The 17,853-nt window shown below is 42.7% G+C and overlaps 1 long non-coding RNA gene across 2 annotated transcripts; it reads left to right on the top strand.

Annotated features, from left to right (window-relative positions):
* Positions 1-1,480: 1,480 nt before the first annotated feature.
* On the top strand, positions 1,481-13,474 carry LOC123582531. Of its 2 annotated transcripts, XR_006704431.1 has the most exons (4): positions 1,481-1,734; positions 4,173-4,294; positions 8,052-8,172; positions 12,903-13,474. It is a non-coding gene; the product is annotated as an uncharacterized LOC123582531 (long non-coding RNA). The 2 variants fall into 2 exon arrangements; XR_006704432.1 differs by lacking the exon at positions 1,481-1,734 and having other exon boundaries at positions 4,143-4,294.
* The last annotated feature ends 4,379 nt before the right edge of the window (positions 13,475-17,853 follow it).

Below are 17,853 nucleotides of genomic sequence, written 5' to 3' on the forward strand. Positions count from 1 at the left end.
ATATATCCAGGGGTGCCTGGGTGGCTCAGTCAGTTAAACATTTGACTCTTGTGTTCGGCTCAGGTCGTAATCTCATAGTTCATGAGTTCAAGCCCCAAGTCTGGCTCTGCACAGAGCATAAAGATTGCTTGGGAGTCTCTCTCTCCCTCTACCCCCTCACCCGTTCATTCTCTCTCTTCTCTCTCTCTCTAAAAATAAATAAAAATTAAATAAATATATATATATACACACACACATATATATATAACATAATGTACATGTATATATTTATATATACACAGTGTTTTCTGAAATGACCAGGTATCTGGTACCCTAATAACACCTTTACTTTGTGAGCTAGCTTGTCATATCAGCATTCTTTTTGTTTGTTTTTGTTTTGTGGTTTGTTGTTGCTGTTCTTTTATTTCACTTAGATGTCTTTGTAACCTGGCATGGGAATGACATCTCAGACATGATTATATATATATATATATATATATATATATATATATAGACACACACACATATACACACATATATACGTATATATATAATTATATATATAGGCACTAATTATATATATATATATAGACACACCCATACTTATATATATGCACTAATTATATATATATGCACTAATTATATATAGATAGACATACATATATACACACATATATACGTGTGTATATGTGTGTGTGTCTATATAGATACATAGACACACACACATATACACACGTATATATGTGTGTATATATATATATAGACACACACACATATACACACATATATACATGTATATATATATATATATATATATATATATATAGGCACACACACATATACACGTATATATGTGTGTATATGTGTGTGTGTCTATATATATATCTATATCTATATATATATAATTCGTGCATAGGGGTGTCCTCCATAAATACACTGCCTATATGTGACTGAATTCCTAATTTGTTGAAAGTGAAAACTCTTACCCTGAAGGATCATTATTACAATTTCCCTGGAAGAATAAAATACCGCCAAGCAGCATACCTCAGGGAATAAATATACATCATACTTTCATGAAATTTGCACACAATCCGGGTCAGGTGGTTAATGAAGCCATAAACTATACTATGTCTGAAGTACTAAACATTACCTTATTCAGTTGGCCTCGGCGGTGTTAAGAGAGCGGAAGATGTTTATTGCCAGAAGCTACCCTTCTCGCCTGGCGAGGCCCGTTGATAGCCAGCTCTTTGTAAATAAACATATAACCTTTGCAAAGGTAATTTAAGGCCGTGCCTTAAAGAAGATGGTAAGGTGCACGGGGAGGGAGAGCGAAAATAAAAAATCGCATGAATAAAGTCGAAGGCTGCAGGCTAGGGTGGTTATTAAGTCCCAAGCTGTTTTTCCTTCACTTTTCCTCACCACCGAAATAAAAACAATTATTGCTATGATGCTCTAAAATTAGAACACATTTGTCGTTTTTAAAGGCAGCCACAACTGAACTTGAGCTCAGCAGTAAAAGCGGAGGCAAAGCAAACAGTTGTGCCCGGGGCCTGCCCTCTCGGAGCTTGGCACCAGCCGGGGAGGAGAGCATCACCCCCGGGGTGTGGGTTTAAGCGCAGGGGCCCTGGCGGAAGAGGCATCGTAAAAGGGATTTAAGAAATCCCCATCGGCCGGGGCTACAGAGCGCATCACCACCCCACAGAGAGCGCCCCTAAAGCGCCCTGTGCGGGGAGTGGCTGCAGCCCCACCAGAAAGGTAAGCTTTATTATTCCATATGGCCAAGCTTCATGGAATGTGCTGGTGTGTTCCGGAAAGCCGGGGGTCGTTAAGCAGGATTCCTCCCCGCCCTCTTCTTCTCTACTTCTACTTCTCTGCTGCGCAGAGAGAGATTTGCCTAAGTGATCAATTATTAATGACCCAAAGCCTCCGCCTTCCTTTGGCTAAGAGGAAAAAGTTCAAATTTGTGACTCCGGGTTCGATTATCAGAGCGTGTTGGCCAAAGGAGGCTTTTATTCAGAAAATGCGAGTGTTTCCACCTCCCCCAGCCCACATTTTCCTCAACTTATTTAGACATCACTGCCAAAAAAGGTTTGGCCGGTCCCCTTAATTACTGAGATAATTGCCTTAATTCTCTCTTCACTTTGCTAATGTAGCTCTGGCTTTGAATCTTATGTTTTATCCATTAGATCATTGTAATTGGAAAAAAAAAAAAAAAACTAGGTTATGACCCAGTGAATCCTAGCCTAGGCTTTTTAAACAATGTTGTGAAGGGTAGAGATTTAGATACACGGATGATATAGATAGATATAAAGTTATGTAAGATTTATATAAAATACAGAATCGTATATATTTTCCATGTATATTCACTCATATACATGAAGTGAAAACAGATTTCCAAGGGAGAAATATTCTCACACATATGCAAGCTCAAATTTTGAAACGGCTTAAATAAGGAAATTAGTTTTCTGTTATGTAAATATTTGATTGCACTTACAAATAATCTAGTGTTCCACCACGAATCTGGTTTTTTGCAAAAAAACAAAAAACAGCTAAGACTGAGGGATGTGGGATATGGGAACCGAGAGCTCTGATTCAGCCCGAGCTGTTCTGCACAGATCCTTGGGTTCCAAGCCTTCCACGCCAGCGAATACTCATTCCCTCTCCTGCCTCCTGCCATCACGAGGTGAAGGGCGAGTTCCAGCCAGAAAAGGGAGACAAGGATTGTCGTCTCTTCCATGGGCCCACAGGCCGCCTCTGGTTTTCAGGACAAAGACACAAACTGCTGGCTTTTAGTGCGGACCCCGTGGCAATTCCGAGAGAAGCCCTGGCTTTCGTTTTAATGCTATTGTAAAAGGTCTAGAGATGCTTAGCTATAAGGCACCATAAAAGTTTAAGATATTATTGTTAAAAGGACAGAGCAAAGCTATTCATGGCAAAAGGTTCAGCCGAGTGCGGAGACACAGGGGCTGGAAAAAAGTGTGAGGAGAATCCAGGAGGGCTATTTGTGGCTGGTCGTGTTGTTTTGATTTTCATTTTCAAGTCTTTATGTCAACAGTTTTACGGGACACAGTTGTTTGAGGTGCTACAGATGGGGACCTCACATCAGCTTTGCTTTGTTCGAGAAAGGTTGGAGTTCGGCTGAACCGAGGAGCGTAAAAATATACATTGAGAGCAACCAAAGAAAGCCAGATGAATTCATTAACCCACGGAGAAAACCTCTTGTTCCTAATTCTGGCCCTGAATCGTCTTCTAACTTTGCTTTAGTCGGGGGAAGTGCTGTTTTGGTGGCTACAGATGCTTCTTTTTTTATCACGGTTTTGTCCAATACCTCTGGAACGCGTCCACGTCCGTTTTCTGGATGATGGACTCGCATCCCGAAGCCACCGGAAACTAGGAGCTGTATTGTAATTTTCAGTAGCATTCCCTCAACAGACACTCGCTGAACACGTTCTACCTGTAGGCACTGGACCGTCTTCTGAGGACAAAGCCCTGAGGAAAAGTGAACGTGGCGTCTGCCCTCATGCAGTTGAAATCAAGCCAGCAAAACACACATCGATCGCATCCGCACGCAGCAAAACAGAAAATTCTGAGTGATGCAGGTGCATCAGAAATACAAGGAACTGTGAGCGTTTAAAGTGGGGAATAGGATCAAGCCAAAGAAAGACGTCCCAAGAAATAGTAAAAGCAATACGTATTGAAAACTCACTACGAACTATGGTTCAGAGCACTTAGACGTATTTTTTTCTCTTCAGCCACATGAGACGGGGATCGTCTGTTATTATTCCCACTCTAGAGATGAGAAGGCTGAGGCAGAGACTCTCGAGTCGAGAGCTGAACTTGGAATGCGCTCAGCCAAGATAGGCAAGGTTATGCTCTGCTACCAAGAGTCCCCCAAATATGAAAGTGCACTGCTTGGGCCGCCTGGGTGGCTCGGTCGGTTAAGCGTCCGACTTCGGCTCAGGTCACGATCTCACGGTCCGTGGGTTCGAGCCCCCCGTCGGGCTCTGTGCTGACAGCTCAGAGCCTGGAGCCTGTTTCGGATTCTGTGTCTCCCTTTCTCTGTGACCCTCCCCCGTTCATGCTCTGTCTCTCTCTGTCTCAAAAATAAATAAACGTTAAAAAAAATTTTTTTTAAATTTTTTTATAAATAAATAAAAAAAAAAGAAAGTGTACTGCTTGCCTCGATATTTCAGGAGGGGAGAATAATCCAGACGTAGGTGTCATCGTATGCCAAGACCTTGCTCGTGGATGGAGCCTGGACAGGATTGCAAAGCAGGGTGGACGACAGGTCTGGAGCAGACCTGGAGACCGGCAGGTAGGGGCTAGACCACTCAGAGTGCATCCTGTAGAACAGACTTAGCAAGTATCCACTAAATAGTCAAGCATGCCAGATCTCATTCCGGACACTTCATTCAACACAGCCCTCCATCCTCCCGAGCCCTCTCTTTTCCTTCTTTTGTTTGCTTTTTAATCTCTTTTACTTGCTTATTTACTTTTGAGAGAGAGACAGAGCGCAAGCGGAGGAGGAGCAGAGAGAGAGGGAGACGCAGAATCCGAAGCAGGATCCAGGCTCCGAGCTGTCAGCACCGCTCGAACTCCCGAACCGTGAGATCATGACCTGAGTTCAAGTCGGACAGTCAACCGACTGGGCCACCCAGGCGCCCCGCCCTCTCTTTTCACTTGAGATGTTTATTTTGTACTTATTGAGAAGGCACTTTTAGACCTAAGTATACCAGTTTTGATCATCTGTCGTGCTTGGGCGTGTATGCGTGGATATATACTCAAAATCAACGAGTTCAGGAATGCTAACGCTTCTTACGCTCAGAGCCAGGCTCTGCTGAATCAGTGTTTTACTCCAAATCGTGGATGTCAATGTCTGAGGTTTTTTGTTTGTTTGTTTGTTTGTTTTTAAATTATTCATTTATTTCGAGAGAGACAGAGACAGCATGAGTGGGGGAGGGGCAGAGAGGGAGAGGGAGAGAGAGAGAGAGAGAGAGAGAGAGAGAATCCCAAGCAGGCTCCATGCTGCCAGTGCAGAGCCTGATGCAGGGCTTCAGCTCATGAAACCAGGAGATCATGACTTGAGCCAAAACCAAGAGTCAGACGCTTAACCAACTGAGCCACCCAGGCATCTCAAGATGCCATCTATTGTAAAACACAGTCTGATTTCAAGACGATTGAAACGTGGGGAAATATTGGAATTGAATAATATGGTAGTAGTATTTACTGAGTCCTTACTTGGGCCAGAGATCGAATTAATCGTCGCATACTAACTCATTTCAACTTTGTAACAAGCCCAGTTAGGTGTTATTTCTGTCCCCGCCGTGCAGAGGAGGAAACAGAAGTTAACGCCTTATCAGAATCGTGGATCTGGGTGTAAACCCATGATCTACACCTGATACCTCTAGTTCTGAAGCATTACAGTAATTGTAAGCCATTTACTGGTGGCAAAGTGAAACTCGAGGCTACTGAGGGCGTTTGTCTACTCTAATTGGAGAAGACCGGGGATATTGCTCAATGTTTTTTTTTTTTTGTTTGTTTCTTTGTTTCACTTGATCGACATAGATGCAGTCCAAATCTATGTTTATATATAATGTCACCTACATTTCAGATCTGGATTCTAAACGTTCCCCAAAAGGAGCATCTGAGCTGGTAAAATACGGTTGACTTTTCTCGGTGGGAGTTGTTGCAATGGTGATACCCAATTAGAGAAGGACAAATAATACCCTTCTCATTGCTGTCAAGGAGCCCACCTTGGTCTGAACGCCAAGAGCACACTCCCCAGCCGTGCATTTTCAGAAGGGGAAGAACGTAGCTTGCCCAGATGTGGCTCTTCTGTGAATTCCTCCTGTCTCAGAATCACCTATGTTCGATCCACCTGTGTCCAGTCTCCAGCAAGCTGTCCTTTTTGGGCACGTCTATTCTTCTGTCTGGGTCAAGTGTAAAAGACAGTGAGGAGGTTAAGGCAATCCAGGATACACTCGTAAGAGTTTTGGACAGTTCGTGTTACTCCACAAATCCAGATGATCGCTCACGTTCCTATGAAAAGAGTACTTACACCCTTCGGTTAATCCGTATTTCTCTGATTCGATCCTGATGACAAGGGGAAATTACCCGGTGAGAAAAGCCTAGTGAAAAAGTGAAAAAACACAGTTTTCCTACTTCCCTGTCAGACCCCGCAGGAACCTGATGAGTTCAGTCTCAAACCAAAGGTGAGACTTTTAAGCTCAGATTCCATTTCCTTTTCAGCCCAAATCTGACATTCTTCTGCAGATAAAAATAAGGTTTTAAAGATGGTTTGAAAGAACAGCATTGGGTTTTTTTTGGACACCAAAAATGTTTTATTAAAAAAAAAAAGTTCAATGAGTTCAGTTTAAATGAATCAGAAACATATGGGTCAAATTTTCCTTAATATACACTTGGGCTTAAAAATTAAGGGAAAAGTACTAGGGGGAAAAAAAAAACTCTCTCTCGTTGTGCTGAAATGAGAACATTTGGAAAGAAATTGCCAACATTTGACAAGTTTAAAGTATAGCCAATTTCACCCATCTCTTGGTGACAAAAGCCTGGGGACCATACTGTCATCATTAGGGCAAGGGTAGGGCGTCATGATGGAGGATGTTGGAGAAATAATTTTTTTTTTCCTTCCAGAACTTGAACTCCTGTATGTACACGCAATTATTTCATTCTGGAGCAAAAGGATAGAGACATACTCTAAAAACATTCTGACTTGGCTTCTCATGGTATATTAAAAGCATACTATAGAGGCACAGACTCAAAGTTTGGAGGTTTAACCCCAGGGAGAGAAAATTATGGTTCTCTCCATTTATCCCTGAACCCTGCAGCTGGTAACAGTGTCCTCTGTTAGTAATTACACTGAACAGATGAGGGACTTTTTAATTTTTTTTTTTTTTTATTTTGACCTGCAGTTAAACAAAATTTGCTTGTTTTATTTTTGGTTAAAAAATGATGAGGCAGCACCAACCCCAATTTCACCCCAGAGCTGTTGATTTTCCCCCTCCTTCCTAATTTGTTTCAGACTACGAGTGCAGAGTCCCTTTTTTAGTGGGAAACATTTGCTGCCAAGACCTTCAGGGGATTTATCTGCAGTTTATTTTGTTAACTACGAGTTTTAGATTGTTGCGAGTTTTTTTTGTTTTTGTTTTGTTTTGTTTTGTTTTGTTTTTTTTCTTTTGCTCGTTTCGAACGTGGCAACGGGAAAGTTCACCTTCTGCTTTTGGGAAACAAATGCACAGCGAGAGAAAAAGAAGCGTGGGTCTAAAGTCATCCCAAAGTGTCACCAACGGCCTCCAGCCGATGGTAGCTATAAAGAGGGGTAACGAAATAATACAAATGAATTCACTGTCTTAAAAGGTCTCGAGTATAGTGTGGGCTCCACTCTCTCACCCTTCCCCTTGTAATTCAAATTTAACACTAATAAACGAGAGGAACTAAAGATAATTGGCTAGAATCAAGCATTACATCTGGGGCATTTCACAAGCTGGCCCCAGCCAGGCAACGGCAACTCAGTGCAGTTTAAACTTCTGCGTTCAGAACAAAAAACAATGGTTCATGAGGTGGAAAGAATGTTGTACAAACACCCCATCGCCCTGGCTGGTATTTATAAAGTTTTGGCAAAATTTCATAACAAATTTTAAAATAATGTGAAAGTGCCCTGTTTCCGGTTTCTACCCCGCACCATGCCTGTCTTGAGGATGTTGTGGTTCAGGGCAAGGGGCCAAGGATTTTGCCTGGCAACCCGAGTGGAACAGACAGGCGCTAATAATCTGCACGTTTGAACAGGGCTTTCTTATTTTACGTTTCAAGCAGCGTTCATATATATCCTTCCACAGGCTGAGGTCCTCCTCCCCAGCCTGGTGGACCAGGCTGCTTTTATTTTCTTGATGGGGAAACCAAATTAAGAGAGATGAGGGGCACACTTAACGAGGATTACTGTTGGAATGTAAACCCACTTTTCCGACCCTTCAGCCAAAGAAGTGTTCATTGAGATTCAAATGTGGGATAACTACCCCCAGTCCTCTTTTTCACCCTCTTTCTTCTCTCCTCTGTAGGGCTGCCCTCCCCACAATCACAGGGGAGTCTGTGCGTGGTCCCAAGAGCACCACTAGAATCATGCAGGACCTCCCAGCTCTGCCGCAGCGAGCAATTCATCTGAGGCCGACCCACTGTTCGGTAGGCACTGAAAGCACTAAATTCACCGATCGGTATTTTTGGCAAAAACAGACAAGCAATTTAATTTGCAAAAACAGACAAGCAATTTAATTTGAAGGCCAGTGTGGGGGCGCCTGGGTGGCTCAGTTGGGGAAGCGTGGGATTCTTGATGTCAGCTCGGGTCGTGATCTCGCAGTGCGTGAGTTCGAGCCCTGCGCCTGGCTCTGCCCCGACAGCGTGGTCAGAGCCTGCCTGGGATTCTCTCTCTGTCTCTCTCTGCCAGTCCCTCCCTCCCTCTCTCTCTCTCTCAAAATAAACACATAAACACCTTTTAAAGGCCAATGTGAAAAATTCAGGCTATTGGCATTTTTTGCCGCTGTCCCTAAAATTCGAAGGGTGCGAGCCACCCTATAAAATGTAGCCAAACATAGATCTTCTTTTCTGAGGCATATTTTATCCATGAAAATGTGCGCTCTGCCCATTTGGTGAACAGCAATGCATCCGAAGGAAGCACAGCGTACTGGAAAGAAAAAAAGGGCTTTGAGGCAAGGAAAGCCTGGAGTAGGATCTATTTCTACCATTTCACAGTTATGTGACTTTGAGCGTGTTATTTTACCTCACTGAAACTTAAGTGTCTTCTATAAAACCGTTCCTTTCATCTGGGAGGATTTTTAGGCGGATTACACTCGACCACGTATGTGATACATCCGCAAAAGGGTAGCCTCTTTGTCAAATACGGTACAGGACATTTTTAACTCACTGATGTTCCAGAAGCTTCTTCTTCAGCTTTGGTCTTCCAGATGGAGTTCTGGCCTGTAACTCTATCTGTGGGACCGGCTTGTGACCACAGTAACGATGGTGTAATGTGCACGGGATGAAACGGCACGGTGTTAGATGATGCTGCAACACAGGTGGTTTTTGGTTTGTTTTTGCTTTGTTTTCTTTTGTGTTTCCTACCGGAGACCTGCCCACCCACTGGTGGGTCATGGTAAGGGGGGGGGGGGGGGGGGGAAGGGAAGTGTGTGAAAAAAGGACTACTTAATTCTTTAAATATATTATTTCATTTAATTCTTTCAACAACCTGAAGTGCAGAATTAAGCAATTATATAATTAGCCAGCGAATAGATCAGCTATTTATATAGCCAAACTCAGTAATTAGGACTGAAAACATTATTAACTGAGTTTGTAAATGAACCCTTCAGGTATTTACCTTAACTCTGCTTCTTTTTCTTCGCCGTAAATTATCAGCCTAGGATAATTTATTCGGTTAACTTAATTGGCATTAGAGCTCAACCAGATAATTCAGATCTAAATTATTCACATTATCTTTCAAATTATCCCGACATTCAAAGAATATTCCCACTTCTGTTCGCCTTTATGTGTGGGGTTTTGTCTACAATGAGACAACCTACGTACCATAAAACCCAGAGTATATGCTCTGCCTGGTTTATCTCATCTTGGGATCAAAAGGAGGCAAAGCAAAGTTTTCTAAAGTTTTAAAAACTAGAGCAGTGGCCTTTTTGAGTGATATGCAATGTCAGACATTTCAGGGCTTTGCGCCGAAGGACTTTCTGTAGGTTTAGATGTAGGATTATTCCAGGATCCTAAAAAACTGAGAACTTCAGTAAAAAGTATTTTGCAGTTATATTGAAAATTAGGGTAGGTGTGTGTATATTTAAGAATGAAGGGGCATCCACCTAAAATATAAAAAAGAGTCTTTTGTTTTTAGATGACATTGCAAATGTAAGGTTTCATTTAAAGCTAAGTATTGTAGGGGCACCTGGGTGGCTCAGTCAGTTAACCGTCCGACTTCAGCTCAGGTCATGATCTCACGGTTCGTGAGTTCGAGTCCCGCGTCGGGCTCTGTGCTGACAGCTCAGAGCCTGGAGTCTGCTTCAGATTCTGTGTCTCCGTCTTTCTCGGCCCCTCCCCTGCTCACTCGCTCTCTTTCAAAAATAAATAACCATGAAAAAAATTTAAAGCTAAGTGTAGTAATATAATTATAGAACAGAAAAAACAAAGTAGATATAAAGCTATAAAAATGTAAGTAATTCCCTATAGTCTCATCATCATTATGTTCTATTCCCCCACCAAATCCTTGAATTATATGTGTAGATATTTTGTTCATTCTCGACATATACTGCATTTAATAGAAAAGTAATAGGTACGTGGATATTAATACTCCCCTGGACTGAAAAACATGTCATAGAAAATCAAAATACATTCATAAATACAATGGGGATGTTGTATATATGGTATCCTTCAACCACTGGGTATAATCGTAATCAAAGCCGGGAAGACCCAACAAACATATGTCTTATGCAAAATAAAAGTGCGATTTCCTGCTATCTTTTTTTTTTTTTTTTAATTTTTTTTTCAACGTTTATTTATTTTTGGGACAGAGAGAGACAGAGCATGAACGGGGGAGGGGCAGAGAGAGAGGGAGACACAGAATCGGAAACAGGCTCCAGGCTCTGAGCCATCAGCCCAGAGCCCGACGCGGGGCTCAAACTCACGGACCGCGAGATCGTGACCTGGTTGAAGTCGGACGCTTAACCGACTGCGCCACCCAGGCGCCCCCCTGCTATCTTAATAGCGTTACTCAGTTTCAGAATCATAGAAATTTGGGACTTAGGACAACCCTTTGCCATTTTGAAGTTGTGGTTATGAGTATTTCCAAGTTAGACCTACTTTCTAGATTCAAATTTAGGCATCTGTGGACCACCTGGCTTCAGTACCCACTTAACTTGAGATAGGAGGTGATTTCTTCTAGAAGCATGCAATCACAGTGGTTCCCCCAGAACATAGCAAGTACAAGCCACAAAGTGGTCGAAATTGGGCCAAGAATTTAACATAGAGTTGCTATGTTTTCTCCTCTTCCCCTCGCTGTATTATTCTTACAACGTTGAACCACGGAAGGTTGAGGATAAAGGAATTCCAGACCTGCCCATTTTAACTTGTTGTAAATTGGATCAGTTCAGCCAAATTTTCTTATATACAAGAACAGATGGTATGATATTTTATCATAAAATGACTTTTCCTTTGCTTTACGGTAAAAAAAATAAAATAAAAATCCAACCCCAAATGACAGTATATTTTTCACAGACCTATGGCCTGTTATAATCTGAGTTTATTTCAGCTCCCTGACCTAATTTGTGGTTGAGTATGGCTTCTTTCGTGCCTGCAGATGTACAAAATGAAAAAAGTTCTTTTACGAATGGAAATCTCTTTTTTCTGCTTATGCAATAGATGGGTGTTTAAGAAGAGGGAAAAATAGTTCACCCGCGTTTGTCATCCTGGTTCCATTTGTTCAGATAATGGACTCACTACTTTACTTATCGGGACATTGCTCTCTCGTTTCAAAATCAATTATAGAACATACTCAAATGTGTACCTCTGCCTGTGTGTACACAAAGTGGACATTTGAAGAAGTCACTTGAATATTTCAGGCAAAAAAAAATACTTTATTTAAAACATGTAATTGACTAAGGGAAAGTAGAGAATTTTGTTTGAATTATTAAGAGAAATGCATGCTGTTAATTTCGTTTTTGTGTGAGTAGAGTCATCTTTTAAATAATTCATGCTTCCTTATGACCAAGTTTTCTTCCTTTGCTCGTATGTACTTTGCAGATGATGATAGATTCTGAAACTACAACACGTGACCAGGAAAAATGAAGGCTCATTCAATGAATTTCATGATATCCCAGCATTTTTTTTTTCTTCCCTCACAAGATATGTTCTCTCTCTCAGCCTGGATCACATGCTGTGCCCCCAAATTGGTAGAATTTAAAGAAATTCGGGATTTGGGGGCTGGCTAGATTTGTGTGTGTGTTTCTTGTCTTCCCTCTGAGAAATGGAGAAGTTAGTTTCCCTTTCTTTTTCACATCTAGTTTCCTTAGAAGGGACTAGAAGCTATTACCGTGTGAAAGTTTGGACTTAGGGATGAGAAAGTGAAGCCAAATACAGATATCCATCTAGCATGAATCCCTTTACAACTCGTGCTAATTGGCAATTTTGGGTGGTCTTGGTAGAGAGACTAATAATTGAACGGGAAAGAAGTCACAATTCCCGAAATGGACCTACTAGTCCCTGAGCAGCGTCATCGTAACAAGAATGTACTGGAATGTTCAGCTAATTTCTTCTATAGACCTACTGCTGAGGTAAAGAGGGGATTCGAGCTTTGCTCTTGGGGTGCCGCCTGTCACCAGCACCAAATTTAGTCCCAAGACACCAGAGGAAACTATGTCAGGCCTATCTTGCAGCATCTTTCTGATTCACAGCCGAATCACAATGTACCATGAAAGGTTTGCAATAAAGAGTGATATGTTGGGGAAATTAAATCATGAATTAGAGCTGTTAATTACACACACGTTGGTTTAAAGCTGAAACAAATGCTTCTATCTGCCCTTTGTTGCACATTTTACATGCCTGCCTGTTCCTCCGCCGCTGGTGCTCGGTCTGTTTCTCTCTGATCTACCGCCCCTAACACATTCACTACCCAATTCCAAGCGCTAACACAAATGTAAAATGTAAATTGCGGCCTAGATTGTTGCTACCAGAGTGTGGAGAGAGACTCCGGGTTCCGTAATAGCCTAGACGTACGGAGGATCGACTTCCGCATCCTTGTATGTTGACAAACTCTTCTCTTCTCCATCACTTTCCCCTTCGGTTCCTCATCCAGCTTTGTTCTTGGCCAATCGCGTACATTTCCCCTACTAATTCACATGCGTTTTTTTTTTTTTTCTTGGCAGGGAAGAGACCGCCTCTGCGCTTGAGACCTCCAAGCCAACTTACTTCGCGTTGAAATTTCCTTCTTCTTTTGCTTCTCGTTATAAAGGCTGACGCATAATTTAACCAACGTTTTCCTCCAGCGGCGATCATTCTATCTTGCTGGGTCATCCCCAAGTTGCGAAGGTACGACTGACCGCCATAATGTGCTTTAACGAACTTCCATCCCCCCCGCCCCTGAGAACTTTCTATCAAAGAAGTGGTTGAGTTATTCTGAAGTTGAAAACTACTGAGAGAAGAACACATGCAAGACACAGCCGGGCGGACCCAGTGTGCGTGGAGGATGAGGAGTAAGTTACTGTGGTTTACGATCGTGCAGGATAAGAAGTGGCAGGAGATGGGCTACAAAAGGAATATTATGTTCCAATTATGACAGCTCTTAGGCAGCAAGGATTTGGATTTCATCCAGCAAGCAGCAGGAAGGAATCAATGGACATTTTTGTCAAGAGATAGTATCCACTTTGTTGTTTAGAAGAAAAAAGACACACACACACACACACACACACACACACACACAAGGTCCGGTGATGTGACAGAAAAAAATTAACCGACGAAAAGAGGAAAACCGTTGCACTCATCAGAACAAGAGGTGATGTGACCTAGTGTAAGGCAGTGGGAGCATGTGAATGGAAAGGAGGAGCCTTAGTTTGGTACCATTTCTGAGACCAAGGGATGGTGGTACTTAGCATTCTATTGATGTGATAAACGGTAGAGAAGGGTTTAAAGTGGATGCATAATAGCTTCTGTCACCCAAAGAGGTCAGAGAAAAGAACAGATGTTGCCAAACAGTCTCTACATTTTATTTTAGCTATAACACATCTGAAATTCTTAAGGATCCTCCAAGAGGAGATGCCTGTAGAGAGTTGAAAACGCAGCCTGGTTTTACCTAGCGGAGTCAGGGCTGAAGAAAGATGTTAGGTGACCAACAGAAGTTACTGGAATTGCCTGCAAAGAGAAAGAGAGTGTGCGATGAACGGAACTGGGAACAGAGCCATCAACCAGCATTTAAGGAGCTAGGGGTATGGCTGGGGGAAGGGGCACCAATGACTGAATCAGAGAAGAAACTCATTGAAGAGAAAATCGGGGCAAGATTCTTGCTATAACAACCCAAGAGTGAACCTGCCAGCTGAGGGATAGGAGTGCAGGTTGCCAAAACAAACAAACAAACAAACAAACAAACAAAACCCATGCAGATTCCACTGCTAAATAGCAAGGAGCACATAACCCCTTCTAACCTTCTAACGTTTTTTGTTTTTTTGTTTTTTTCTCTCCAAAAGCTACTGCAACCCCAGACATGCTTTGGGAGTCAGTATTTAAAAGTTCCTGTTTCGGGGCGCCTGGGTGGCGCAGTAGGTTAAGCGTCCGACTTCAGCCAGGTCACGATCTCGCGGTCCGGGAGTTCGAGCCCCGCGTCGGGCTCTGGGCTGATGGCTCGGAGCCTGGAGCCTGTTTCCGATTCTGTGTCTCCCTCTCTCTCTGCCCCTCCCCCGTTCGTGCTCTGTCTCTCTCTGTCCCAAAAATAAATAAACGTTGAAAAAAAAAAAATTAAAAGTTCCTGTTTTAATTTGGATGGTTGTTGCTTTTTAAACAAGCAAAATAAAATGGGGATTTTTCCAGTCCTTGAGATGTGGTTAAGTCCTTGAGAAGGTGCTCAGCAGTGAATTGAAGCAAAAGTGTTCCCAGCTTAAATAATAATATTACTGGTTTTGTGTTTCATGTTAACAAACAGCAACTTGACCTGAGTTGTTGGGATTTTTTTTTTTTTTTTTTTTTTTTTTTTTACTGATGTGTATTTCTTCTTTTATTTATTTGTGATTGGCTTGGGAATTCCGGTGACTGTTTACTGCGACTGATGAAAATTAAATCAGAAAATCATTACTTAGGCCTGTACTGAGAAATAGGATGTTATATCTACAGCGGATACTTCTGTTCTGAAACTAATGCTTTATTTATTTAGCTGTTCATTTTAGGAACATGAAAAGCATGTTTTAAAAACCCCCAAATTAGCCTTGGGAACAGATGAATAAATATGAAAACAATTTATCCCTTTAACAGCCTAATAAAATATGTTTTCATTATGCTAACTGACCCTGATAAATTCAATAGCCATCAGTTAAATATATCCATCATCCTTGAGAAGTATATCCAAATGTTTGCTCATTTTCTGATCCTCAACGAGCCTTGGTCACATGATGATCATTAATTGTGACATCTCTAATGTAATCCGTTTCGGCTCTCATTTTTTAAAAAGAATGGTAAGGTAGATCTTCTCCCTTCACAAAAGGAAAGCTTTCTGAAATCTTACTTCAAGCCATTTCCCAAAATGTGACTTCAGTTCATTTGGTTTGTCTTGTCCGGTTTCTTTAGGCTCCTTCAAACTCTATAACGACTTTTTGCTGTTACGGAGTTAACGGCATGGCTTTGCCATCAGGTATTGACTCGCCTCTCGCGGAGCAGGGGGCGACGGCTGTGATCTGGGGTTGTCACTGCCAATGGTGGCAACCGCATCTTCCTGTGGGTGCCCCGTGGGTAGCACGGGTCCTGCGAGGTTGTCTTTTTTTACCCTTCACTCTGCATTTCAGAAGGACTAATACTTAGGGTACATGAGGGGAAAGAGGAACCTTTCTCGTTGCTTGATAACCCTCAGATTGCGTCTGAAAGTGAGTGCCTCAGTCAGGACCCTGAGAAGTGGATAATCTTAGGGCCAGAGGAAGGCAGTCACCCTCAGTCAGTCAAAGCTGGCAGGCCTGGGGGGACGTCCTGGGCCAAGTTCCCCAGTTAGCAGATATTCACAAGTGCCTAAACATGACCGATAGGCAGGCATCCCAAGAGAGCCTTTCCAGCCATTTCTTGTTCTTCATTTGATAGGCTGTCACGTGGTTTTCTCTTCCTCCCCTCCCCCATGGGGCCTTGCTGCTCTAATCCCTAAAACCAGGAACATGTGCTCTTGTTTGCACATCTGGCCTGGGTGAGCCTGGCTCCAATTTAAAAACCTACATGTTGGTCCAATTCCATTATTGGACAAGGAAATTCTGTTAACTGGCGGGCTCATTTGCATGTCATTACCCAGAATGCCTACCCAGCCCACAGATGTTTCCCAGACGCGGGGTGGGAAGAGAGCGGGGGGAAAGGTGATGGTGTGGAAACAGAGCGATTTGTGTATATGTTACTCAACATTCTTCTCCCTCTGTTTCGTATCAAGAGACATAATGTAATACAAAGTTAGGCATTTTCACCTCGCTTCGAGAAAATGTTCACTCTGATTTCAGGACATCTAAACAAGTGGAAACCAGAACAACTAACCACCAGGTAATGTTCTCTTAAGGCCTACAGTTAAAAGAGAGGAGAACCGATTTCCATACCGTATTCTCAATGTTTGCCATGGAATTCTCTTTTCCTTGGGGATCGAAACAATTTTTTTTTTTTTTTAGTGATGTTAAACGGATAAAAGTGTGGAGGGTCTCAGTGGGACTCGATTTTTATAAGGCTTTTAATTGGATAACTGGCAGTCACACCATTCTTGTCTTCAAAATGGAACACATTTGGTCACAATGTAAACTTCTCTGTTGTTTTGTGAAAAATGTCTAAAGGCGTCTTGGCAACAGCTGTGAAACTGGGCTCTTTCCACACACAAAAAGTGACGACTTAGAATGCCCACAGTGAAAGGTTTCGGCGGGGGGTGGGGGGGTGTTTCTGCTTATATCGTGCAAAGGAAGGAATGCTTCGTTCACAACAGAGACAAAAAAAAAAGAGAGAGAGACAGAGAGAGGAGAAAAGAAATGAAATCAAATATAAAATAAAATAAGATAAAATAAAATAAAGTCAAAACTATAATTGCTTTGGGGACTGAAGTTAAAACGCAGGTGTTTTGAGGGGAACATAAACATTTTTTTCCTAAATGAGGCGTTGAGGGCTGGGAGAAGGGCAGTAAAATTAGTGGAATTACTGCCTGATTTTAACCAGATGATTGTTGCAGTTCGACACCAGCGAGTTTTCATTAGGGACTCTAATTTACAAGCCATTCAACACATTCCAGTGGAACACAAGTGCTCCCCCAGGTCCTAAAGAATGCCAGCTCTCCCACTTTATGGCAGAGAGGCCGGACTGCGAGGTTTTTAAAGGCCAACAGGACTACGGAAGGGAGCCCAAGATCTGCGAACTGGTGATGATCGCCCTGGCTCCCTGAAGGAGATGGTCCCAGGGAACCAACTTCTGTGCGACTCGGTCGCCGATCACAGCCACGTGGTCGCTAGGCATGGGCCCCGGGGGAATGGTGTTTCAGACGTGCCCGGGACACTCAAGTGTTATCCTTTCGCATGTACCAGCATTAGATTATCTTCTGATTCGTGCCTCGGAGGGGATGTCTGGCCTGATTTCCCTCAACACTTAGGATTGGCAGTCACGCAATTGCATTCGGTAAATAATCTTCCAATGTTCCACGGCGTGTGTATTCCTGTTAAGCGTCAGGATTTCTGTGGTCTGCACCTCATGTAGTGCACCCAGGCAGCTCACGTGTTTTTATTGTGATACGTTGGCGCGTGATGTTGAAAAGCCATGTGTCGAGGTCAGGAGTTCAAACCCTGCTTGTAGTCGCAAACCTGCTCTAACCCCACCAAGGTCAACAAGGGGAACGACGTACGAGAGCATCCCAAACCAAACTTGTCCCCTAAGGACGAGGCCACTGGGTGCCTCGGTAGAGCATCGAGGGCCTTATTCTGTAACCCAGAAACAGACCAGGCAGGCCGAGAGCATTTGAGATCTTGAATACTCTGGAACAGAGGCTGGGCGTCATTAGAGCATCAGAAGTAAAATCGGCACAAGTGAACGTAACGTTCACTGGAAGACATGGCCGAGATCAGGCACCTGAACGCTTCTGGGTTCACAAAATCTCTCCAGCTGTAGTAAGTGGCCTCA

The sequence above is a fragment of the Leopardus geoffroyi genome, chromosome B3, assembly GCF_018350155.1.
Source record: "Leopardus geoffroyi isolate Oge1 chromosome B3, O.geoffroyi_Oge1_pat1.0, whole genome shotgun sequence".
Lineage (NCBI taxonomy): Eukaryota > Metazoa > Chordata > Mammalia > Carnivora > Felidae > Leopardus > Leopardus geoffroyi.